Source organism: Geotrypetes seraphini, chromosome 2 (assembly GCF_902459505.1).
Source record: "Geotrypetes seraphini chromosome 2, aGeoSer1.1, whole genome shotgun sequence".
Classification (NCBI taxonomy): domain Eukaryota; kingdom Metazoa; phylum Chordata; class Amphibia; order Gymnophiona; family Dermophiidae; genus Geotrypetes; species Geotrypetes seraphini.
In genome coordinates, this window is record NC_047085.1 from 29,676,525 (window position 1) to 29,703,395 (window position 26,871).

General features: G+C 41.4%; 1 protein-coding gene across 1 annotated transcript in view; it reads left to right on the forward strand.

Moving 5' to 3' along the window:
• ZFAT (zinc finger and AT-hook domain containing) overlaps window positions 1-26,871 on the forward strand; it is a 305,185-nt gene that overhangs the window by 30,708 nt on the left and 247,606 nt on the right. The window contains exon 3 of the mRNA XM_033932774.1: window positions 2,542-2,612. The gene's annotated coding sequence lies outside the window, so the exon portion shown is untranslated. The remainder of the gene's footprint in view (window positions 1-2,541; window positions 2,613-26,871) is intronic.

The following is a 26,871-nucleotide window of genomic DNA, read 5'->3' on the forward strand; positions in this document are numbered from 1 at the left end:
AAAAACCGTCTAAAAAGTGTCCTTAATAGCTACTTGGACGATCAAAAAGCCTGATCGTCCAAGTACCCATAACCAAAGCTGGTTTTTAGACATATCTAAAAACAGCATAGGCCTTTCCCCTGCCACTAAACGCACAGAGAGAAAACAGGTGTGTTTAGAGGAGGGGAAAGGGCGGGCAGTGGGCGGGAGGTGGGCCGAACTACACCTATGCGTACAACAGATATAACTAAAACATTAACAGGTTGCCTAGTCGGCACTTAGACCTTTTTGACTTAGACGTAGTCAAACCAGGTCTAAGTACCAAAAAAGGGGCCGCTGAGCTGATGGCCGCTGGCGCCATCAGTTCAGCGGCCCAGCAACCTACCCACCGCAGGCATCGCGGCTGGAGAGATGCCTCATCTCCCCTACTGCGATGCCATCACTCCTCTACCCGAACTGTCGCGACTCGCGGCAGGAGAGATTCCCTATCTCCTGCCGCGGGTCGCGGCAGTTCCGGTAGAGGAGTGATGGCATCACGGTAGAGGAGATGAGGCATCTCTCCTGCCGCGATCCATCACCCCCCCTCGTGATTAACATCGGGCCAGGAGAGAGCCCAAGCTCTCCTGGCCCCGGCGACCACCCCCCACGACTGGCTTGGGCCAGAAGGGAGCCCAAGCCCTCCTGGCCCCGGCGACCCCCCCGCCGCTACATGAATGGGCCAGGAGGGAGCCCAAACCCTCCTGGCCCCGGCGACCCCCCCCCCCCACCGCTACATGAATGGGCCAGGAGGGAGCCCAAACCCTCCTGGCCCCGGCGACCCCCACCCCCCACTAAAATACGGGCAGGAGGGATCCCAGGCCCTCCTGCCCTCGACGGAACCCCCCTCTCCCCAACGATTGCCCCCCCCAGCCGGACCGCGACCCTCTGGCTGACCTCACGACCCCCCCATCCCCCTTCTTTGTACCTTTTGTTAAGTTGGCCGGACAGACGGGAGCCAAAACCGCCTGTCCGGCAGGCAGCCACCGGCAGAATGGGGCCGGATTAGCCCAGCCGTCCCAAAGGCCCGCCCACAGGTGGGGCCTAAGGCACCTGGGCCAATCAGAATAGGCCCGGGAGCCGTAGGCCCCTCCTGGGGGCAGGGCCTGAGGCACATGGGCCCAACCCGGGGGGGGGGGGTCGCTGGGGCCAGGAGAGCTTGGGCTCTCTCCTGGCTCGATGTTAATCGGCGGGGCAAGAGGGCTTGGGCTCCCTCTTGCCCCGATATCGTCAGGGGTGCCATGGTTGGCCGGGGCAAGAGGGCTTGAGCTCCCTCTTGCCCCGATGTTGTCGGGGGGGGGGGGGGGGTTGCGGTTTGACATGGCAGGAGGGCTTGGGCACCCTCCTGCTTGGATGGTTGGGGGGGGGATTCTGTAACCGGTATTGTTTTTGACAGACATCGGTTACAGAATCCAGCTTTTAGGTGAAGGACTGGCTCCTCCTTCGCCTAAAAGCCCTTCTGTTGGACGTTTGGGGCTTAGGCGTTTTTTTGTTTTATTATGGCTGAAAAGTGTAGACGTGGTGTGGGTGTACTTTTATAGACGTAGTGGTGATTGGACGTTTAGGCAGAGGAAGGCCATAATCAAAACAAGGACGTTTGGTTTGGTTCTGGACACTTTCCCTGCTTCTGCGTTGAACGTTTAAGAACTTAGGCCAAAAGGGGACTTAGATGCTTTTTTTGATTATGCCCCTCTATGTGTTTTAATTGGTTTTTAAGTGGCACAATAATTGGTTGCGCCATTAAGAACCAATTAGAAGTTCATTAAAGAAAAAAAAATCAGGCACTGCTAGATGGCCACATGCAGCAAAGTTAGCTTTCTTCACTTATTAGTATAAATTTTTATATATTTGTAAAAACTGGTTCTCTGGAAAATAAGCAGATAGTATCATATATGCCTTAGAAATGTTACCCTGTACATACCGCACTCATTTATAATTATATTGCTTTTATCACAGGAGACCCAAAAGTATCGCCGTGAATTTCTTATGTTGAAGCCAGGCATTATATCTTTAGGTGATACTTTTTACTTGCGACACCTTTGTAAATGTATAGTGCATCACCGTACAGTTAAATATGTTTTCTTTGAGCTTAGTCAATTGACTTCTTTCTTGGTGCTTTCCCGTTTGGAGGCAGAAAAATCTTAAGCCCTAAGATTATAGATTAATCCCTGCAATCAGCCCTATAGCCATTTCTACGCATAAGAATGTACATTATGTCCAATTCTTTTCTTTTTGTTCTCGCTAAGAAAAACCTTGGATCCCATAATTTGAGGACTTGAGCATATTAGTTACAAATTACTCCAATGTTATTGTATTATTTTCTTGTTCTATGTAGAATTATTAATTTTGCTTTCTTTACAAGTTATTCTTGTCTAATTTTAAAATCAATAAATATATTAAATAATAATTATATTGCCTTTCAGGAAATGTATGGCAGCATCCATGTTTACAGATTGTTAAAGTATTTATAAAATTTCCCGAACAAGTATTGAGAGAATTAACTTAAGGTATTCTTTTTGTTGTCAGGAATCATGTTCGGCTGAATGTATGTGGAATGTGAATATGCATTTCATCTGATTAAACAACAAGAGAAAAAGGTAGGCATTACTTAGCCTTTCTAAGTGACATTGTGTTAACCTTCATCTCTTTTTCAAGATATGTTAGAGTGTTCCAGCAATTTGCTCATTGCAGTTTAATACTAATCACCATAAATAGCACGTGCCCACCTCGGCATGAAATCTCATTCCATTCGAAACTGGATTTGGTTTTTCTAGAGACGCCTAAAGAGTTTGTTGTAAATGACCACTAGCTTTTATAAGTGTTTTGTCCTGTAACAATGAAGGTCAGCTTGGTATCCATAGAGACTGCATGTAGTTTCCTCATTAATACCAGCATAATGGTTTGCCTTATTTCCATCATTTGTGGGAAAACCTTTCTATTTAAGCAAGCTTTAGGTCAAACACATGTTTATCCGGAAATGCATTCCGAAAATCAATTAAAACCGCTCTATTTGACAAATTCATTACCTAAATAGCCGACCTTCTCATACTATGTTACTTCCCTGCTGCAAACCCGAATGTAACAGCTCAGGAATCTCCAATCTCTCATGTACTCTTTCCCCATATAACTCCAATATCCTATGAAACTCTTCTCTTCATACATTCTGTAATTCGCTGACTGTCCAGCCTTCTTTCGATGTGAACCGCCTAGAAGTCGTTTGACTATGGCGGTATAGAAAAATAAAGTTGTTATTATTTTTATTATCCCTACTAGTGTTTAAGCCCGTTACATTAACGGGTGCTAGAATATATGCCTGTCTGTCTTTATTTATGTCTCTCTCCCTGCTCCTGTCTCTTTCTTCCTTTCTTTCTGTCTCTCTCCCTCCTGCTATTTTTCTCTCTCTCTCCCTGGCACCCTTTGTCTGTCTGTCTGTCTGGTCCCCTGTCTGTCTTTATTTCTGTCTGTCTCTCTCCCTGGCCTCCTTTGTCTGTCTGTATTTCTTTCTGTCTCTCCTCCCCCCCCCCCCCCCCACTTTCCTTTGCAGAAGCAGCAGCGGTAGTTCCCTTCCCCTCCAGGTCCCTGTGAAGTAGTAGCAGCATTTCCCCCCCCTCCCTTCTTCCCCCCTCCACTTTCCTTTGCAGAAGCTGCAGTGGTATTTCCCTTCCCCTCCAGGTCCCTGTGAAGCAATTCCCTTCCCTTCCTGCGGGCTGGCCTGCTGCGGCCGAAGGTTTTTGTTTCAAGTTTTAAAAGTGCAGCCTGCGATGGTGGCCAGCTTTAGCGAACCTCGCAGGCCGCTCTCCAGCCTCGGTAGCACATTCCCTCTGACGCACGGGATCGCGTCAGGATCTTTTTCTCTGAACTGGCTGAAATTGGTAATCTCTTAGGTAGTGGCACTCTATTATACATAGTAAATGGTTAAATACCGTTTATACTCGAATATAAATTGAGGTAACCCTTTCTCTCCCTCCCCCCCAAAAAAAAGGGGCGGGAAAGGTTGATTTGAATATAAACTGAACTCATGTCAGTTTCACAAGGATACTGTAGTGGCCTAGTGATTAGGGCTGCTGTCTCGGCACCCTGAGGATGCGAGTTCAATCCCAGCCTGCTCCTTGTGACTCTGGGCAAGTCACTTAATCCCTCCATTGCCCCAGGTACCACAGTTAGATTGTGAGCCTGCCAGGACAGACAGGGAAAAGTGCTTGAGTACCTGAATAAATTCATGTAAACCGTTCTGAGCTCCCTTGGGAGAGTGGTGCAGAATTATGCACTTGGGGAGTAAAAATCCAAAGGAGCTGTGTGTGGTATGAGAGGGACCTTGGCTTGATAGTGTCTGAGGGCCTCAAGGCTGCGAAACAATGTGGCAAACTGGTGGCTGTAACCAGAAGGACGCTGGGCGTTAATGCCCCTGTACAAGTCGTTGGCGAAGCCCCACTTGGAATACTATGTTAAGTTCTGGGGGCTGTATGCTAAATATGTAAGAAGACTTGAAGCGGTCCAGAGGAAGGTGACAAAAATAATATTGGGACTGTGTTGAGAGGCGTATGAGAAGGGGCTTGAAAACCTGAATATGTATATCCTAGAGTAAAGAATGGATGGAGGAAATATAGACATTTAAGTCCTCGAATGGTATTAATCTACAAACAAGTCTTTTCTAAAGATGGAGAAGCAGTAAAACTAGAGGACATACTATGAGGCTGTGGGGTGGTAGGCTTAGGAGTAACTCCAGGAAATACCTTTTCATGGAGAGGGTGGTGGATGCCTGGAATGCCCAAGAGGTGAAGGTGGTGGATGCCTGAAATGCCGAAGAGGTGGTGGAAGCAAAAATGTGTGGGATAGACACACAGGATCCCTAAATAGAAAGAAGATAGTATCAATACAAAACTCAACAGATCAACAGTATTTTTGGATTGTTTAGCTTTTCCACGTATCTTCCATCTTAGGACTAGCAGGGACCCCTGAGGAAGACTTTCTTGTCAAAACACAGACCGTGTTGGGTCCAAATCTCTTAGCAGACTAGGTCCTTAAGGTTTTTATGTGGATTGCTATGTTGATTTTCTAATAAAGTCCATATCGGGAACATCGTCTCTCCACAGTGTTTCTTTGGTTTCTCTTGGACTTTTTTCTGTGGATTCTCCAGAGTCAATTTCTTTGCTCTTTTAACATTGCCTTGATAATGAATGTGACTGGGCAGACTGGATGAACCATGCAGGTCTTTATCTGCCGTCATGTACTGTGTTGCTATGTAAGTTCCTTATGAGACACTCCTGAGAAAATTAGTCATGGGATAGGAGGGAATGTAGATTATGGACAGAAAACAAAGGGTAGTGTTAAAGGGCCATTTTTCCTCAATGGAGAATGGTGAATAATAGTGGAGTGCTGCAGCGATATGAACTGGGACTTGTGCAATTTAACATTTGTAAATGAATTGGAAATTGAAATAACAGGTGAGATGTTTAAATTTGCAGATGACACAAAACTATTCAAAGTTGTTAAAACATGCGGACTGTGAAAAATTGCAGGAAGACCTTAGGAAATTGGAAGACACGGCATCCAAACGGCAGATGAAATTTAATGTGGGCAAATGCAAAGTGATACACATTAGGAAGAATAATTCAAATCATAGTTACTGGATGCTAGGGTTCATCTTAGGGGTCAGCACCCAAGAAAAAGATCTAAGCGTCATCGTAGACAATACGCTGAAATCTTTTGTCCGATGTTATGTGGCAGCCAAAAAAGCAAACAGGATGCTAAGAATTATTAGGAAAGGAATGGTAAATTAGATTGAGAATACTATAATGCCTCTGTATTGCTCCAAAGTGCGACATCACCTTAAATATTGTGTTCACTTCTGGTCACTGTATCTCAGGTTCTCCGCCTTGGTCACAGCTGTGGCGGTGGGAGGGCTTTGTCTGAGGCTTTTCCTCCCTGGGGGGGCTTTTTTAGCTAATGTTGTAGTTTCTTTTGCCTTCCACAAAATCCATGTGAGAGTGTTTATTATTATTGATATCTCAGGTCCTCTAAGGTCATTTTCAACTCTAATGCTTCAGAACCCTTTAAAAACAATCAAGGTATCCCTCAAGATTCCATCTTATCTCCATTACTTTTCAATATTTTCACGTTCCCACTCTCTAACTTTAGGGCATTCGCATACACTCTTCATTTTAGGGCATTCGCATACATGAATGACGTTCAATTAATCCATCCAATAGATCTCAGTAAACCAGATTAAGTTTCTAATATAAACCTGAAATTAGAGAAAATAAAATCCTGGCTAGATGACAATAAATTAGCATTAAATGTTGATAAATCAAAATTAATGATATTCCCTAACAAAGATGGTTTAACTATTCATCCACCTCTAAAACTCAACTCTCTGCCGATTTTAAAATTGTTAACTCTTTAAAGCTATTAGGGGTTACTTTCGACAGTACGTTTAGATACATCTTCATATTAGCACGGTAGTACAACGCGGTTTCCATCGCTTAAGAATGATTAGATCACTAGCCAAACTCCTGGAACCTGCATCTTTATACATTATAATTCATTCCCTAGTAATATCTTGTATCGATTACTGTAATGCACTGTTTAAGGGCATAACAAAAAAGGAAATCGGGCGACTACAAATCATACAGAACACTGCTGTAAAAATCATATTCAGTGCAAAAAAATATGATCATGTATCATCCCTTCTTCACAAAGCTCATTGGCTCCCTGTTGAGCATTTCTTTTATTGACATTTAAAACACGTTTCAGTAACCAACCTGAATTGATTAATAATTTAATCATACCTTATTGTCCATCTAAAGCCCTTCGCTCTACACCTCAAAATCTCTTAACAATTCCTTCTTTAAAGCACATCAACACAGATCTAATAATTTTGCGGTAGCTGCCCCTTCTCTTTGGAATTCCACCCCTAATCATCTCCGTTTAGAAGTATCTCTTCCTCATTTAAAAAATAAGTTTAAAGCATTCTTATTCCAAGAAACTTTTGACACCTAACTGCCCTTATTAGGGATAAATTTTATTTTTTTTAATCCCCTTCCTACCGTACCTTACCTTTTATGTTAATTTTACTTGGATTATTGTAATTCCTCCCTTTTTTCTCTTGTTCCCGTTCGTTTATATGTTGTGTATTACTTGTCCTGTGACTCATCATGAGATCTATTTATGTAAGTCTGTATTTTTGGTTCCTCATTAGTACTTATTTGTACACAGCTTAGAGGTTTGAGCGGTATAAAAAGTTTTAATAAATTTGAAACTTGAAAATAGATATAGCAGAATTAGAAAAGGTTCAAAAAAAGAGTGATCAGAATGATAAAGGGATGGATGTCCTCCTATGAGGAAAACAACTCCAAAAATCTGCAAAGGATATTAAATAGAAGCCACAAACAGCAGCAAAAACAAGGTCTAATAGGCTTTCAGAATAACTCACTCTGTTGCTGGCACTGGACTAACAATGAATATGATATAAATTTTGAGAGGGGGGATACTCAGTGTGAAGGCTCAGCGAAAGGAGAACAATCTCCAGCGCTCACATATTCGGGTGAAGGTCTAATAACCTCCACCTGCACACCATCATCGGGTCCCTCCCATGTGTACAACCAACCAAATAATCAGGTGAACAAATTATAAGTGATAATAATAAATAAATCACATCTTCACAGTGCCAAAAAAGAAAACAGACAGAGTGAGGTTACTTTGAAAGTCCCCCAGCCGACTTCCAAGAAAAAATAAAGCAGACTTAGCTTGCAGACATATTCCGGAGATGAAAACAATGGCGGGGCAACAAAACCCAATGCCAAAGTCAGGTTCTACCAGCCCGGTTTCGGAGACTCTGGGTCCCTTCCTCAGGAACCTGTAGGGTTGAACGGACAGCGATCATTCTGCCATGAGTGGCAACAGGAGCAAACAAGCCAGCATGGGGAAGAGGATACTGGGCTAGATGGACTATTTGTCTGATCTAGTATGGCTCTTCTTATGTTGATATGGCTTCAGGGTTAGAGTGGAAGATATTTGAGGACTGTTGCTACAGTCGAATCTGAATTCATCAGATTCAGGAACATCTGTAGCTGCAAATATTATTGTACTAGAGGAGTCCATCAGCAAGCAAGTAATTTCCTCAAATACAACTGTTGTGACTTTGGCCTCTCTTTTTGGGACAGTGATATCTTTAGAGGGTTTTGTTGTCTAGACTTGATATTGTGCTGCAGGAAGTTACTGGTGGTATAGCATGAGATTTAATCTGGGGTTCTTTAAATTTTCCTATTTCCTCTGTTAAATCTCCTGTGGATATGCTTGGAAGGTTTTATGTGGAGAGTCTGTATGTGTATACCACCTGTAACAAGATTATATTGTATTCCTGTTTAACCCTAGGTCTTTAGGGAGATCAACTTGGGAGTTGTCTCCCTGATGGAATGTGATTGGTATGCTGGAAATATCTGCTGAAGGAATCCCTAAAGAGGGGATGGAGCTACCAAGCTGTGGTAAAGGGAATAACCCAATTTGCAGTCAGCCTCATAAGCTGTGTTTCTAAAGCTCCTGAGGTGGGAACCACACAGATAGATCATTAAGTGTTCCACCCTTCCTTCCACCCCCTGAAGATACTTGACTGCCAAGAGATTGATGTTCAGAATGGTGCCTATGGACCCCCTCCCCCCTTCTGTAGCCTTAAGGTAAAACCTCTAGGGATCAGACAACCACATAAGGCTTTTGCCAGCCTGATACCTACTGGTAGTATCAGCAGACTACCACTTGGGGTCATGGGTGCTGTTTTGAACCTGGCACCAGCTAGTACAGGAGTGACGGGATAGATTTTCCTGCAACACCTTGGCACTTAGGTGTCTTGATGGGTGTCTTTGCATACAGAAGGGGATCCCCCCCTCCCCTCCTCCCAATTCTAGTCCTGTTAAGATGGTGTTACTTTTCCTGGAATAATGCAGCTATGTGTTGGGTAACATAACACATAGCTGGTTTTAAGAAAGGTTTGGACAAGTTCCTGGAGGAAAAGTCCATAGTCTGTTATTGAGAAAGACATGGGGGAAGCCACTGCGTGCCCTGGATCGGTAGCATGGAATATTGCTACTCCTTGGGTTTTGGCCAGGTACTTATGACCTGGATTGGCCACCGTGAGAACGGGCAACTGGGCTTGATGGACCATTGGTCTGACCCAGTAAGGCTGGTCTTATGTATGTTATGAATAGGGCTGTACATGGATTAAAATTTTTAGTTGTGTGATTAATTGCATGATCCAAAAGAAAAAGAAAGAAAGAAAAATTTTAGCATGTACAATCCTACTAAAAGCAAAATATGGTCATTTTTATAGTCCTTTCTGCTCCTCCCACTCCATTCCATGTTCACCATCTCTGTTCACCTTCCTCCCCGCCCCTTACTATCCCTCTCATTTGGCACCATCTCATCTGATCTCTCCTCTCAGGCACCAACAATCTCCTCTTATCTCTCTCCCCTCCCTGGGAACCAGTTCTCTGCCTCTTTTCTCCAACTCAGAATAAATCTCTGCAGAACACACCCCTCTCTTCTTTTTTTTTTTTTTCCTCCCTGCACTCCAGCTCCCTGTCCCCTCTGCTCCCTCTGTGGTCCGGTATCTCTCCTTCCCTCCTACTTTCCATATACTGATGGCTCCAGAGTCTCTCTCACACTCTCTCTTTCTGTAGGAAGGAGGGAGTTAAATGTGCAACCCTAGTTATGAACTGTCCCCCCCCCCCTAAATGAGGGATTCCTTTCATTCTTGAAATCAGATAAGCACTGAGCAAAGAAATCAAGCGTAAAGATATTAAGTTGTTAGAGTCAGTAAGTTCCTGTTTTTCCTGAGGTTCATAAAGCCTCTCAAATGAATTGCAGATCTTTTTCTTTGTAAAAGGCAGGCGTGGTTCCCTCTTATCCTGCTTTCAGCCTTAGGTCCCCCAATGTTTGTAAAATTATCAAGGGAAAACTCACATCTATCGCAATATTTTTTGGGAGAATAAATCTCTAAGTGAAATTGCTTTGAGGACTGATCCAATGTTAGAGACTTCCTGCTGTACTCTGAATATGTCTGGGTGTTTTATTTGTTTCTCATTTTCATAAAGGGAGTTTAATTTGCTCCTTTTCCAGTTTAGGCTTCTGACTTATCGCCCCTTTTATAAAGCTGTGATAGGCTTTTTTATCACCAGCCGTGGCAGTAAAAGCTCCAATGCTCATGGAATTCCTATGAGTGTCAGAGCTAATAACACGGCTTCATAAAAGGGGGCCTTAGTGTGGTTTTAAGTAAACAAAGTATTTTATTTTATTTCTTTTCTATTTCTTTTCCTTTACTGTTGTAATTATTTTTTTTTTTCGTAATCAAGTTCTGAAAATTTAATAAAAGATTTAAAGTATACTGTTCAGGGCACAAAGAGTGTTGACTGATGTTGTTAGCCAAGACAGTGCCCCCAAAACAGTCAACTTATAATTATGAGCCTTTTAGGCAGTTTTTTAAAAATCTTTTGAGATACTGGAATGTAGTGGTTGGATTTCCTTTTTTTCATCTTTCTGAATACTGATAACTTGCTTTGAATTGTTCACAGTGAAGTTTTTTTGAGTCCATGAATGTTTCTAACACAATGTTGTCTCTCTCTTTTATAGATTAATACCTGTTCTTGCTTCCAGTAAGTGATCCAAGTTAAGATTTATGCTAGTTTGTAACTGTAAACATCCCCGACTGGAAGCTGTATATCACATTCTAGCTTTCAGTCAGATGTTTGCTGCTACTAGCTAGGCAGGATCTGCATCTCCAGAATAAGAGAAAGATGATACCCACTTGTACAAGTAGAAATAGATATTCACATATCCCTGGTTACTGAAAATGAAGCTGCCGTTCTACAAAAAAAAATAATTTGAGATAATACACATGTTCCATCACTGTGATGGCTGCAGTTTGGAAAGTAATAAATAAGAATTTGGAGCTATTACTGAGCTGCAGTAATTCACAGAGAACAGGTGAAGGAAAACTGCATTTCTTATTGAGACAGTCATAGCATACACATTCTCTGGCAGACGGTAATATAACATCTCATTTGTATACAGCAAACACCTCACAGTTCTATGTGGTTATCATATAGAGAACTGTGCATTCACAGAGAATTACAAAATTACATTCCCATTACCCCCCCTCCAAATTTCTTAAATACATTTTTAACATTTTCCTATAATGTTCATAAGATACAGATGCTTGTATTATAGGGCCTAGTTTTCTCTCCCAACCCCACAGCCTGAAAAGCCAACATCTTTACCACATATTTCAATTTAGGAAAGCCTCTTATAGTTGGAAATATTTTTTAAAAAGCAGAAAAACATGAAGGGTGCCTCGATATATTGAAAGCAAATTGATCAATCACATAACGTGGCAATAGACCATAAAGTGCCTTATAACAAAATAGCCTCTATCAGAAACCAGTGTAGGTTATAAAAATGAGTAATGTGGTCTATTTTTTTTTCAAAAAAAAAAAAAAATCGGTCATACTGCAGAGTTCTGAATTAACCACATAGAAGGTAGGCGGGTACATAAGATTCTTCTTTTTGCAGATAATCTTGTTTTTGGTCGTAAACCCGGAGAGAACCTTATCACCATCACGTAGTCCCTAGAGTACTTTGGCAGGGTATCAGGCTTTAAAATGAATATGTGCAAATCGGAAATACTAGTGTGAGGCAATAGGAGGTTGAAATTTTGCAAAACTAGCACCCATTCACATAGACCCTGAAATACATACCCTATTTGAGAATCCTGAGTGTCTCTTTACAGCAAATTATCCTCCTTTACTCAAAAAATGATGACATGACTTGGATAGATAGGAAGGCAGACTGTCATACTGGGGGTGAGTCGGTGCTATCAAAATGACTTTTTTGTCCAAGATTCACTATTTATTTTAGCTCTACCTATTCCACTTCTCAAACAACTTTTTTCACACATTCAGTCGTAAAATATTTGGCTTCAGAAACCACCATGGTTTGACATGGGGACAAATCTTCCCCTTTTCCGCTGGATCTCCCGCAAGCCCTGTCTCCAACTGCACAAGCTTCAAATACTTTAAAATCATAAGTGTTTGAGGCTTGTGTGGCTAAGGCAAAGCATGCAGGAATGGGACAAGGGCAGAGCTGACGGAACAGGGACACTGAGATCCCATGGGGATGAGGACGGATTCGTTCCCATGTTATTCTCTAAGTAGAGCTATGCTTTGCATGCACAAAATAGAAGGTGGAATGGCCATGCCTCATTTCCAGAAATACTATATAGGGTGGCTCACCTCTGATATTTGGCTTATTGGATAAATAATTCCAACAAAGCATGGGTCCAATTAGAACAAAATGCCATTGGAGCCACACCATTATGGGTGGTCCTGTAGCTCTCTTAGTGAATATAATCAAGTTAAGACAGGAGGGAATCCATATATACGATTAGCCCTAGCCATATGGAAGCAAACACTATCATCCCTGCTATCTGCCATATCCTCAACTTATCCCGCTCTACTGCAACTATACCCGACATCTTCAAACATGCCGTAGTTAACCCGCTCCTCAAAAATCCCTTGGACCCCCTACCTCTAATTATCACCCTGTCTTCCTCCTTCCTTTTTTATCCAAGCTACTTGAACGTGCTGTTCACCACTATTGTCTTGACTTTCTTCTTTCATCTTGAGCTATTCTTGGCCCCCTTCAATTGGGCTTTTGCCCTCTACATTCTATGGAAACTGCCCTTGCTAGAGTCTCCAATGACCTGCTCCTGGCCAAATCCAAAGGCCACTCCTCCATTCTAATCCTTCATAATTTATCTGCGGTGTTTGACACTAAATCACCGCCTACTCATTGGTACGCTGATCTCACTTAGATTTCAGGACTTTATTATCTCATGGTTTTCTTACTACCTTTCCTGGCACATTTTTAGTGTGTGCTCTGGAGGATCCTCCTCTGCTGCCATTACTTAGTCAGCATACCTCAGGGGCTGTGTCCTAGGACAGCGATGGCGAACCTATGGCACGCGTGCCAGCTGTGGCACGCGAAGGCCTTGCAGCTGGCACGCGGGAAGGTCCACAATTAAAATATGTGGCGTGGCAGGAGGCGAGTGTGCCGGTGTCTGCTTTGGGGGGAGGACCGGGCATTGTCCCGGTGGGCCGCAGCCCATCCTCCTCTGCTGGCTGCAGTCCTGTGAGTGGATGTTTAACCTGCCTGTCTTCCCCTTAGTATCCTATGAGCCAGGCAGTGTGTGAGGGGGAAGTGGGGGCTGCTCAACCTAAAATGCCCCGGCCTATTTTTTGTCCCAGTCCGGCCCTGCCTGGCAATGTGTTCCTCGCGGTTGCCTGAACCGCCGCGGGGCTGTGAGAAGCAAAGTCTCACTCCCCGCCTCCGCCTCTGAACCCGCCCAGGTACTCGCCTACAGCACCGAGCGTTCTTCTGTCACGCCCTCCCACCCTGGTGAGAGACTTGAGGAGAACAGGAGACGCAATCCGCATTCTACATCATTTATTATTAGGTAAACTTCTACTTTGCCCTACCTTTGCTGCCTAAGTTTAATTGGACCAATAATACTAATGTTAATTATAAACTTACCTGGGCTCCTTTTTAAAAACCTATTAAATTATCTGGCTATTTGTCTAGGTGTCCAGGTTAGGGTTGCACAAGTCCGGTTTCCACCCGGACAGTATATTTTTTTGACCAAAACGGATGTCTACAATTAGTAAAATTCCCCAATCACATATTTTTTTATGGGGACGGATTTGTATACAGCACAGATTTTTTTTATTATACAAATTTTATCTTTTTGTAGACTTGAAGTCTTGAACAAAGAAAATGAGTACAGCAAAAAAAGCAAAAACAGATAGTGGAAGGCCATTCCAAAAGGCCATTCCAAAAGGCCTGGACAGAGACATTGAACGCAGTGGGAAAGCATTGTGTATTATGTGTAATGAAAGTGTTGTGTCTCGCACATCAAGTGTCAAACGTCACTTTGAGACCAACCATAACAGTGTTGCTGAACTTGGTTTAGCTCAAAGAAAAGAGTTCCTTGTAGGAAAATTAAAGAAATATCACTCCCAGTCTCTTAGTTTTAGCAACTATCTTTCAAAAACTAATCATCTTACAGTTGCCAGCTTTCAAATTTCACTGTGCATGGCAAAACATGGTAAGCCCCTCTCTGATGGAGATTTTATCAAAAAGGCAATTTTGGCTGGGAGTAATTCACTCTTCCATGATTTCCAAAACAAGGATAAAATTGTGCAGCGCATCTCTGAGATGCCACTAAGCAGAAATACTGCAAAAGATAGGGTTCTGCGAATGGCTGCTGATGTTAATCAACAGCTTACTTGCAACTTACAAAAAGCACCCTTCTACTCCATGTGCTTGGATGAAAGTACAGATATTACTAACCATGCAAGACTAGCGCTCATTTTGCGTTATGCTACTGGTGACATCATGAGAGAAGAGCTGGTAAAACTGCTGTCTTTGCCTGGAAGAACACAAGGGATAGATATCCACAATTCTGTGATGGAGGCTTTTTCATCACTAGACATAAGTCCAGAAAAAGTGGTTTCAGTTACTAGCGATGGAGCACCTAGCATGGTGGGGACAACATCAGGATTCATTCATTTCTTTGCTAAGGAAGCAAAACATCCACTGATTCAATTTCACTGCATAATACATCAAGAGGCTCTCTGCGCCAAAGAAAGCAGCAAAAAACTTGACAATGTCCTCAAAGATGTAACAAAAATGGTGAACTTCATCATGGCGCGTGCTCTTAATTTTCGACAATTTCAAGCCCTTCTTGATGAGGTTCAGGCACAATATAACACTTTACTGATGTACAATAATATCCGGTGGCTGAGCAGAGGACGAGTGTTAGAGAGATTTGTGGCCTGCTTGGAAGAAGTTAGGCTATTTATGAACAAAAAGGGTGAAGACTATCCTCAACTCACCAACATGGCCTGGCTTACCATCCTCATGTTCTTTACAGATTTTACTAACCACTTTAATGTACTAAACAAAAAATTACAAGGCATGGGAAAAACAGCAGAAAGCATGTTTAGTGACATCAAAGCTTTTGAGAGAAAATTGCATGATTTTGAAAAAGACCTTGAGAGTGGACAGCTAAAATATTTTCCCAACCTAAAAATACATTTGGATAATTCTACAACATTTGTGAACAGTCATAAAAAACACCAGGAAATCCACAAAGCATATTCCACCATTGTAGCCGAAGCAAAGGAGAATTTTAGTAAAAGATTTTCTCAGTTCCGTAAGATGGAGACAACCCTTTCATTACATTACATTACATTAGTGATTTCTATTCCGCTTGTGCCTTGCGGTTCTAAGCGGATTACAAGTATAGAGGACTGGACATTTCCAGTAGCATTGCAGTACATGTAATCAGGAATGTGTCTAGTTACAATTGTTAGTCTGGACTTTTCCAGGAGAAATTGATAGCAGGTAGTAGATAGTGATAGGTTGTTTAGACGAATAGAGATAATACTGTCTGGATTCAGGGTGTTGCTGGTGGTGGTGATGGAGGTGGTCATGAGAGCATTTTCTAATACTTTTGTGAGGTTATGATGATGGGAAGTGTTTTTTGAAGAGATGAGTTTTGATTTCTTTTCGGAATACTTTAATGTCTGTTGATTTGGTCAGTAGATTGGTGATGGTAGTATCGATCTTTGCTGCCTGTGTCGCTAAAAGGCTGTCGTATAGTTTCTTTCGTCGTGTTCCTTTGAGAGGGGGGTGAATGAATAGGCTCTGAGTTCTCCTTAGTCTGTGTGAGAGGTTACGGTGTAGTCTGTTGTTTAGGTAGCTGGGGGCTGTTCCATGTATTACTTTGTATAGTAGACAGTAGAATTTATAACTTCCCCAGAAAAGTCCACATTTGAAGATCTTGATCTTTCCTGCTTACAGTGGTTGGATATTCAAAATTTGGAAATGGAGCTACTGGAATTTCAAGAAAGCTCTATCTGGAAAAGTAAATTCAATGACCTGCGTGCGGCTCTTGAACGTATTGAGTGTGAAAGGGTGACAAATGAAATCACTGCTAGCAGTTCTGAAAATGAAATCCTAAAAGCGTGGAATTCTCTGCCAGACAATTTTAAGTCCATGAAAGCACTTGGGATTGCTCTTCTTACTTTGTTTGGGTCATCCTATGCTTGTGAGAAGCTGTTTTCGGCTTTGAATCATATAAAATCTGATGCTAGAAACAGATTAACGGATGACATGAGTGCTGCATGTGTTGCTCTGAAATTAACGCACTATGAGCCAAGGATTGACAAGTTATCAGCATGCATGCAACAACAAAAATCACATTAATTTTTTTCAGAGCATGCCCAATGCATATGTTTACATGAAGCAGTGTTTTCAGTTTGCAGTTAAGACACTTTCTAAGTTATTTAAATATTATTTAAAGATGTTATTTAAAAAAGGGACTTTACATGGCCCTGTTGTATTCCAATCTGGAATTTCCAATAAAAACGGTTGGTTTAATTGAAAGCTCTTTTGTTTTCTTTACATCATATTATTAGAAATGTAATGATTTAACTATTTTCTAATTTGATTGTAAATTTTACAAAAACACATGTATAGACTCTTTGGGAATGCACACCGAGTCTTGACACAGTTAACAGTTTTAAGAAGTTTATCTTTTTTTTTTACTTAGGATACATTTGACATGTTATGTGAATAATACATTTAAAATATATTGTGTAACTGAATCAAATTCTTCCTAAATTCATTAAATTGAATGAAATCATTAAAACATTATAAATTGCCAATAAATTGAAATGAAAACCAAAGGATTGTGAATCAAATTGATTCTCTGACAATACAAAGATTCCAACCTTTAAAAATGATGTTACATAGTTCAGGCAACTTTATAAAGAGTTTTTAGATACTAAAATCTTGTTATTAAGGTTTAATTGACGTGCTGGCACTTTGAGGAAATTCTTTGGTTTTGTGCGGCAGTTTGGGCACTCGGGCTCAAAAAGGTTAGCCATCACTGTCCTAGGACCTCTTTTCTTCATATTCACTTCCCTTGGAGCTCTGATCTCCCATGGCTTCCGGTACTATCTTTATGCAGTGTGTCACCTATTAACTATTTGTAAATATTGGAACAATCCCTGGGGCACAACTTTGAGAGAAAGGGCTGGGAGAAAATTTATATCTCATTGTTGAAAGTTTCCATATCTATTATGCTTGTTGAAAAAATATAAGCTACAGTATATATGATATACTCTTGATTGCATTAAAAAAATATGGATATGGTGATCTGTGTTGGCGCAAATGTAGAGCAGAAAGAAAATTTTTTCATATTTGATGGCATTTTTCCAAAGCGCAACAATATTGGGACCTGATTTTTGCATTAGCCTCAGAGCTACTGGGCACTACGATTCATAAGAAGTTAAAATGGAATTTGCTGAACATGGGCCTTCCAGGATTTTGATCCAGAAGGAGATGTTTGCTCACTTACGTAACAGCAGGTAGGCTCGCTTTGGTTGCAGCATGGAAGCAACCAATGCTACCTTCAATGGCACAGGTCTCGGCCAAATTAAACCATGTGTTTTTGATGGCAAAACTGACTGCACTAAGACAAAATCAAATGGCATCCTTTCTAAAGATTTGGCAGCCCTTTCTAAACCAGTGACAGGTGAAATGGGGGCTCATAGACTGAGTTTGAATCCAGTATTAAGAGAGTTCTATAGAAGAGGGAACAGGGTAACAACCAAAACAATATATTGCATTGTGAGAGAGGGGAGGGAAGGATTGTGGTTAGGATTTGGGAGGGATCAAGAGTGTGTTTGTCAGTTAATCCACATACTGAAGAAGTACAGTATGTATTTTTTAATGTTTAGTCACCTGGACCAGGCGGTATACACTTTAGGGTACTGAAAGAACTCAAAACATGAAATTGCTGACCTGCTATTAGTGATCTGTAACCTGCCACTAAAACTACCGTCGTGGAAGCCCAGACCAGATGTGTTCCACGTATCAGCAAAGGTGGAAAGAAGAGGAAATGAGAGCCAGCGTGGTTAAAAGGTGAAATGAAAGAGCCAAAAAAACATCCTTTAAAGAATGGAAAAAGGATCCGAATGAAGAAAATAAGAAACACAAGCACTGGCAAGTTAGGTGCAAAGGCATTGATAAAGACAGCTAAGAAAAAATATGAAGAGAAACTTGCAAAAGAGGCAAAATATAGCAATTTTATTTAGGTACATCAGAATCAGAAAACCTGTGATGGATTCTGTGGGATTGTTGGATGATCAGGGAGAATAAGGCCAAAGCGGAAAGACTGAATGAATTTTTTGCTTCGGTCTTTATGGAGAAAGATATAAGAGATCTACTTGAACCAGAAATGGTTTTCATGGGTGATGATGCAGAGGAACTGAAAGAAATCTCTGTGAATCTGGAAGATGTACTGAGCCAAATCGACAAGTTAAAAAGTGATAAATTGCCAGGACCGGATGGTATACATCCCAGGGTACTAAAAAACATGAAATTGCTGACCTGCTGTTGGTGATCTGTAACCTGTTGCTAAAATTGTCTGTAGTACCTGAAGATTGGAGGGTGGCCAATGTTACGCCGATTTTTAAAAAGGGCTTCAGAGGAGATCTGGAAAATTACAGATCGGCAAGCCTTACTTCAGTGCTGGGCAAAATGTTAGAAACAATTATAAAAAATAAAATTGTGGAACACGTAGACAAACATGATTTAATGTGACAAGAGTCAGCATGGGTTCAGCCGAGGGAGATCTTGCCTCACCAATTTGCTTGACTTCTTTGAGGTGTGAATAAACATGTGGATAAAGGTGAGCCGGCTCCTGAGAAAACTAAAATGTCATGGGCTAGGTGGCAAAGTTCAGTTGTGGATTAGGAATTGATTATCAGATAGAAAACAGAGGGTAAAATTAAATGGTAATTTTTCTCAATGGAGGAGAGTAAACAGTGGAGTGCCGCAGGTATCTGCACTGGGACCGGTGAATGCCCCTGTATTGCTCTATGGTTCAACCTCATCTAGAGTATTGCGTTCAATTCTTGTCTCTTTATCTCAAAAGAGATATAGCGGCACTAGAAAAGGTTCAAAGAAAAGCATCCAAGATGATAAAGAGGATGGAACTCCTCTCATATGAGGAAAGACTTAAAAGGTTAGGGCTCTTCAGCTTGGAAAAGAGATGGCTAAGAGGAGATATGATTGAAGTCTACAAAATTCTGAGTGGAGTAGAACTGGTACAAGTGGATCGTTTTTTCACTCTTATCAAAAATTACAAAGACTAGGGGACACTCAATGAAGTTACAGGGAAATACTTTTAAAACCAATAGGAGGAATAGTTAAGCTCTGGAATGCATTGCCAGAGGTTGTGGTAAGAGCAGATAGCGTAGCTGGTTTTAAGAAAGGTTTGGACAATTTCCTGAGGAAAAGTCCATAGTCTGTTATTGAGAAAGACATGGGGGAAGCCACTGCTTGCCCTGAATCGGTAGCATGGAATATTGCTACTCCTTGGGTTTTGTCCAGGTACTAGGGATCTGGTTAGGCCACTGTGAGAATGGGCTACTGGGCTTGATGGACCATTGGTTTTATTATTGGAAACATTAAGAAAAGCAGCAAGATAATGAAAACACATACAATGGTACCTTGGTTTACGAGCATAATTCGTTCCAGAAGCATGCTCGTAAACCAAAATACTCATATATCAAAGGGAGTTTCCCCCTGGGAAATAATGGAAACACGCTTTGATACGTTCCCACCCCCCGAGGCCAGCAGCTGTGGGTTGGTGCCGGTGCCCAAAGATCAGCCTCTTCTTCTGTGCTGGGCCTTGAGTATCTGCGCATGCTCAAGGCTTGCGAGTTCACGCTCTCTCCGAGATTCTCGGAGAGAACATGAACTCGCAGGCCTTGAGTCTTCAGGTCTTTGCTGAATTTCTACCTGCCTTTGCATTCAGCCCTTGAAAATACTTAATTCAAGTGTACCTTATCTGTTGGACGTGATCAGAAATTCAAATAGGGTTTTTTTTTCTTAATCTGTTCTGTGGAACTTGCCCCATGTTAACCAGAATTTAGTGGCTGTAAAATTTTCCATGCCAATTTAGGAATGAGACTATTTGTGGCAATTGTTTTGCATGCCATCCTTCTGTAAACACCAGGTTATACAGCAAGGATCTCAAAGTCCCTCATTGAGGACCGCAATCCAGTCGGGTTTTCAGGATTTCCCCAATGAATATGCATTGAAAGCAGTGCATGCACATAGATCTCATGCATATTCATTGGGGAAATCCTGAAAACCCGACTGGATTACAGCCCTCAAGGAGGGACTTTGAGACCCCTGGTATACAGAGATACATAAACAAGCATTTAAAAAGAGAGTCTGCTGAGGTTTGCTTGCAACTACTGTAATACCAACTTGCAACTATAAGGTGTGGCATAAAGTTGGCTAAAGTAAGCCACTTTTGATGTCAAGGCTATTTGAAAGCAATAGAGCTTTTGAGCGGGCAATGTGCTGGCATGGCTTATGACTTCACACTGAGGACACACATGTTAGTTATAAAACATTGTGCATTACTTGCGAGTTAACCACTAATTTTTTTTAAGAACTCTATAGGGTTGCAATTAATACCAGACATACCTGGGAAGAAACTGTATTTAAAAATTCTGAAAATCATCAAACCATTTATTCTATTGAGTTTTAGTTTATGTAAACATCCTACACTCAGCTATACTATGTGAATTGGCTGGGAGGTGGATGTTTACTTCAATTGAATTCAAGTTGCTTCGTATCTGAGAAACTATAAGAAAAGTCTTGGTGATGGTAATTAGTTTTGATTGACTTTTCTGTATGAGCTATGTGCAACTGAAATAAAATACTAAGTGATGTAAAAATAATGTCTGCCCTTAAGAAACATGTATGACTTCAGAATAATATATCCTAGTTTACAAGAACATGGTTTACTAAGGCTGTTGTACATCTGAGAAATAGCTAAAATTCAGCTGCATTGTGAAGGGCATTTGTATCATGCAGGTTTGTTTTGTGTGTGTGTGTGTGATAATTTTTTTTTTTCTTTAATTGCCTAGCACTGTTTTCTGATGACCCAATTAAATTATAACATAAGAATACAGGCCATAATGAGAGCTATTATATAAAATATTAAATAACAAAAGTAGATGCTTGAGGGCAAAGTTCTTACAATCTATATTTTAAACGTTCAATAAATCCTTCAAGCACATTTATTAAATGAGTTTATTAATGCTATTCAGATAGCGTGGTTTGTTCTCTGTAGAATGGATTACTTTTGACCAGACTCCATCTTATATGAGGACCTGTGATTAGCACTGTACCAATGTTTTTTTTTTAAGAGGTGCAGTTGTACACAGTGCAGATATAGAGGGACAAAAAAATTGCTCCTAGCCCAGTCTCTCATTGTTGGAGCAGAAGCAGGTATAGAGCCAGTGTGCAAACTGCACAAAGAACAGTAGCTTTGGTATGGTTGCTGACTGAAACAAAGCCCAAGCCTTCAACTTAAATAAGTGTCTTGAAAGGAATAGTTCTCTGTTCATGCTGTGTGACTTTTAGCTTAGTAGGTAAAGGCTAGTGCCTTGCTTTGGAGCCAGAACAGCTTAAAGTTCCCTTAAAGTGTGCAACTTGATTTCTTTTATCAATAGTTCCATGTGCCACTTAACCAAACTTGCCCAGGACTACTGTTCAGGCTTGTGTATCTATACCTTTTTATAGGCCCTTTTGCACCATCGTGTCTGTCCTGACAAATACCATGTGTGATGCTGTGTCATTCAGCTTAATGCTACAAGGGAGAAATAAGCATTAACAGCGTTATTTCTGTCAGATGCTTTTGTATTGGGCATTATTAACAGCCAGTCCATAACCTATTCCTACATTGGCTTTGCAGAAACAACTATTCCACCGCGTGACTCAAATCTGATGCTTGGATCTTGAAAATGAGGCCAGTCAGGTGATCTATCATTTAAAATGTTTTGATTTTGTTGGACTCTATATATAGCATTGAGGTGAACTCTTACTGAAGTAATCTTGAAGCCAGAATCCGATAGGTGTAATAGATAATATTTTAGCTTTAAGAGTTCACCTCAATGCTATTGCAGCTTTTCATGCACTTCTGGATGAAAAGCCATTATCAATGCACCCTCTAGTTGAAGGCCCTTTTACATACCAAGGCACCAATCAAGCCTCCTCCAGTTGCTTGGGATCTTATATTTTCAGCCCTAATGAAGCCTCCCTTTATAATAATAATAAATTTATTCTTGTATACCGCCCACCCACGAAGTTCCAGGCAGTTAACAACAAAGAAGAACTGTACAATCGGTGAAAGGTACATCAAGTTAATAAAATGAGTGACAAGAAGAAGATTACATAGTCTGTATCACATCTACATGCCAAGTCATTGAACTTCAAGCAATTGTTTTGGAACCACATTATACAACATTCTACCATGATAGTGATTCTTCGCACTCATCCCAAGTTCCTCCCAAAAGTTGTCTCAATTTCATTTGAACCAGTCTATAGTTATCCCTGTCTTTTTTCCAAAACTACATTTTTATCCTGGTGAAGCTGCACTCCACACATTGGACTGTAAACGAGCTTTTGCTTATTACACTGGTCAACAAAAAAAGGGGGGGGGGTTTGCTACTGAGAACTTGAGAAGTGTTCTTAGTTAATTTAATGACACTGATTTCAGATCTGTAATTGAAATTCAGCTAGCACGACAGGTTTCTGAGATGCACGTTACTAATTTTTTAGACAGTTTGCCATATCGGCACAATATTGTGAGTATGAACTTGGTCCCACCAAACTTATGTTAAGGAGTTTACTCTGAAAACAAACACGAAGACAATAAGGAGACATGTTAGAGCATCTATTTACGCCTCTCTTAACTCACACAAAAGTGATGTCAGCATGTTCAGAAATGTTTGAGACACTTGCTTTTATGCTTGTAGTGTATATTTGTCTCTCTTTGCAAAAGCCAACAATAGTCTCCCGTTATACTGGGATTGAACTTTCCCTGATATCTGCTTTCCATCACCTTGATATCTTGATGAAATCTTTCCCCATGCTCATTGCTGACATCACCAAGATTGGGTGGGAAGAAGTCGAGGTGAGAATGTAAGAAGTGCATTTTAAGTAACATTCTGGCACCCATTAACTAATATGCCATCAGCATGTTCTCTACAAGCTCAGCATAATTCTCTGATCTGTGATTACCAAGAAAATTCTGAACAACCAGCACGAATGCTTCCCATGCTGCTGGGTTCAGCTTCTGTTTGAACGCATCATGGATTTTTGGGTCTAACAAAAACACCTTCATGGATTTTGGGTCCAACAAAAACACCTTCTTTGATTTTGGCTTCACTTTTCTCGAAACTAAATGTTCTTAGGTGCTGAAATGTATCATCATCATATCTGTCCATCGCCTTGACAAAATTTTTCAACAGACTCAATTTTATGTGAAGTGCTGGAAGATAGATTTTCTCATGATGTATTAACGGCAGGTGCTTTACATTGTATCTGCCAGGTATGGATTCATCTCAGTTTGGCCATTGTTTCTGCCTGTAGTTGGCATCATCATGACTGTTCCAAAGACACAAGAAGCACATGTATTTAGTGTACCCTAGTTTCAGACCCAGCAGGAATGACACAACTTTGAGATCACTACAGAGGTTCCACTGGTGATCAGCATAGCGTGAGTTTTAGAAGCATTTCCATCGACTCGTACATTTCCTTCAACCCAGCTGCACGAGCAACAGGAACAGATGGCTTCTGGTTTCCATTGTGTAAAAGTACTGCTTTAAGGCTTACTTTGCTTGAATCAATGAATAGTCTCCATTCATCAGAAACATGTTCATATCCCTGTTCATACATGAGACCATTAATATCAGAAAAGAAACAAATGTTTCCTTCCATTTGGTAAAAGGAAGCCAGGATGGTGTGACGATCACAGAAATAAGATATTTTGGTGTTCTGCCTTAAAAGATTCCATTGCTTAAGCCTTGAACCCAACAATTCTGCTTTCTCCTTTGACAGTGACAAGTCTTTAACTAGATCATTAAGATCTTGAGTTAGCAGGTAAGGAGGTTTTTCATCCATTTCAGATTCATACAACTTCTCCACAGCAGCAGAGCCACATTCTTCATCTGAATTTTTGGCGCATTGTGCTGCAGATGTGGAAGGAGGAATTGGAGCAGGATTCTCCAAGTCATGAGGAATGGGTTTAATTGCTGATGGGCAATCAGGATACACAATTTTTTATTTATTCCTCTTTGTGAATCCAGCAATTTTTGTCAGACTGATGATTTGTTGGTTCATGCCACACCATTGGTACAGCAAAAGGCAAATTCTTCTGTTTCCCATTCAGCCACTGTGTTAATACGGAATAGCAGACAGTGCAACATAGATGTGGTGCCCACGCTTTATCTTGGTTACTAACTTTACAGCCAAAATAATGCTTGTATCCACTTTGAACTCTGCTGGACAGATTCTGTCGCTGATCTTGTTCAGCATTTCTGATTTTAATCCTGTGTTTTAAGATAGCCACTGATCTGGTATAGATCCTGCATTTCTGACCTACTAGTTTTCAGCCATTGTGTCTGTTGATTAGGTGTAGAAGGAAGGGGCTCTGATTTACTGCTAAGTTAACTGCATTATCTTTAGGACAGTGCTGTGAATGAGGCTGCCCTGAAAACTTCTAAAAGCTAAGTTACTCAATTTCATATTCTGCTCTTTTCACTTATTTTCAGCATTATATCTGCTTAATTTCTCTTCTCCTCCTCCTCCTCCCTGTTTCTTTAACCCTTTCAGGACCATAAGGATCGTAGGCCAATTTTTGTGGTTTTGACGACATTTTTATGGTAAAAAGGGCTTGCAGATGCCAAAAAATTGATTTTTTTTGTGAAATATCATTTTTATTTAAAAAAATCACACTTCTGGCTTATGGACAGTGTGGCAAGTGAATCTTCTCATCAATCTAGCAACGACGCTAATGAATGAATGTTGGAACCAGTTTGTTTACATAAAGGCAGTATCATATGGAATCCGTACATATCAAATTTAGAACTGTAGACTATCCCAATCAAAATGTATAGGATTTTAAAGTTATGGGACAAATATGTCCCTTGGTCCTGAAAGGGTTAAAAAAACAAAAAAATTAACCTTTCTCAGTCCTCTGTTAAATATTATTTCCTCTTCATAGGAAAAAGGGTAAAACTTATACTCCGACCCACCCTCCCCTCACCCCACCCCACCCATCCCAGGGATCACTGTTCATATATAGAGAACCAAATAATCAGGACTACTCAATTCACTTCACAACCAATCAAGATGACCTTTTCCTGTATATGCAATCACTGTAGTCTTTAATTCCAAGACACACTAGTTGGAGGCTTAAGGATTGCCCCATCTGTCTTCAACTGCTAGTATTAAGGAGGAGCTCTGTAAACTTAAACAGGAATTGAATACAATTAAACCAGTTTCCATCACTCCACAAAATCATACCAACTTACCACCTCTACCTCAAAGAATAAAACAGCCCAGGAATAAATGGATCACAGGAGGCTCAGGAAGACTGACATGTAACACAGAAACATCCACCTTAAGGAGGTAAGAGTGGGGAAGCTGCAGGGGGAGCAGGCGTTCGTTCGCAGCGGAGAGGAGGAGAAAGAGTGCCTTCGGCAGGGGAGAGCAGGCATTCACGGTGGGGAGGAGGAGAAAAAGTGCCTTCGGTGGGGGGAGCAGGCTTTCAGGGCAGGGAGGCAGGCCTGTGGAGAGGGCGGAAGAGTTCCTTTGGCGGTGGGGAGGCAGGCCTGTGCAGGGGGAGGAGGAGGAAGGAGTAAGAGGGGAGGGGAGATGCCAGACCTGGGGTGAAGGGAAGAGAGAGACTAAACCAAAAAAAGCGGGAGGAAAGCAGAGGAGGTGCTGTACTAATGGAGAGAGGCAGTGAGACATGCAAGACCACAAGGGGAAGGGTACAAGAGGGACAGATACTGCTCCAAAGTAGGTGGGCAGGAGAGATAGTAGGAGAAAGCCTGTACCTGGGGAAGGGGATACAGGAGGTAAGGAAGAGAGAAAGAAGAAGCTGGATATGGGGAGAGATAAGATGCTGGGCATGGAGGGAGCATAGGAACAGGGACACAAGGGGGACAGTACCGGAGAAGAGAATAGGGACACAGAAGAGAGATGCTGGATGAAAGGGTAGATGAGAAAAGGAGAGATGGTGGATGGTGGGGTCCATCGCTGCAGCTGCGGGGGGTTGGAAATGAAAAAAAGGAAAGATGCCAGACCTCCGGGGGAGGAAAGGGAAACAGAAGGGGAGGACAGAGATGGAAGATGGATGGTTAGCAAGAAGAAAGGAGAGCCTGATCAGAAGACAACCAGACCAACATGGGACCAACAAGATTTGAAAAATGACCAGACAACAAAAGGTAGGAAAAATAATTTTATTTTCTGTTTTGTGATTACAATATGTCAGATTTGAAATGTGTATCCTTCCAGAGCTGGTGTTGGACCGCAAACGTGAGCTAGGATTTAATAGAGAGAGGAAAAGTATTTTTTGTTTGTTTATTTTGTTTACACTACAGGACCAGTGTGGGTAGGAGAGGGCAAAGGAGTAGACTATAAAATAAACTCACCAGGATGTTTGGAAAAAAACACCCAATTGAGCAGGAAAATTGAATCGAAAAATTGATTCAATAGGATGAATCGAATCAAAATTTTTTTTCCTGAATCGAGCAGCACTAGTAAGAAGACTTGAAGCGGTCCAGAGGAGGGCGATGAAAATGATAGGAGGTTTGCGACAGAAGACGTATGAGGCCCTTAATATGTATACCCTAGAGGAAAGGAGGGACA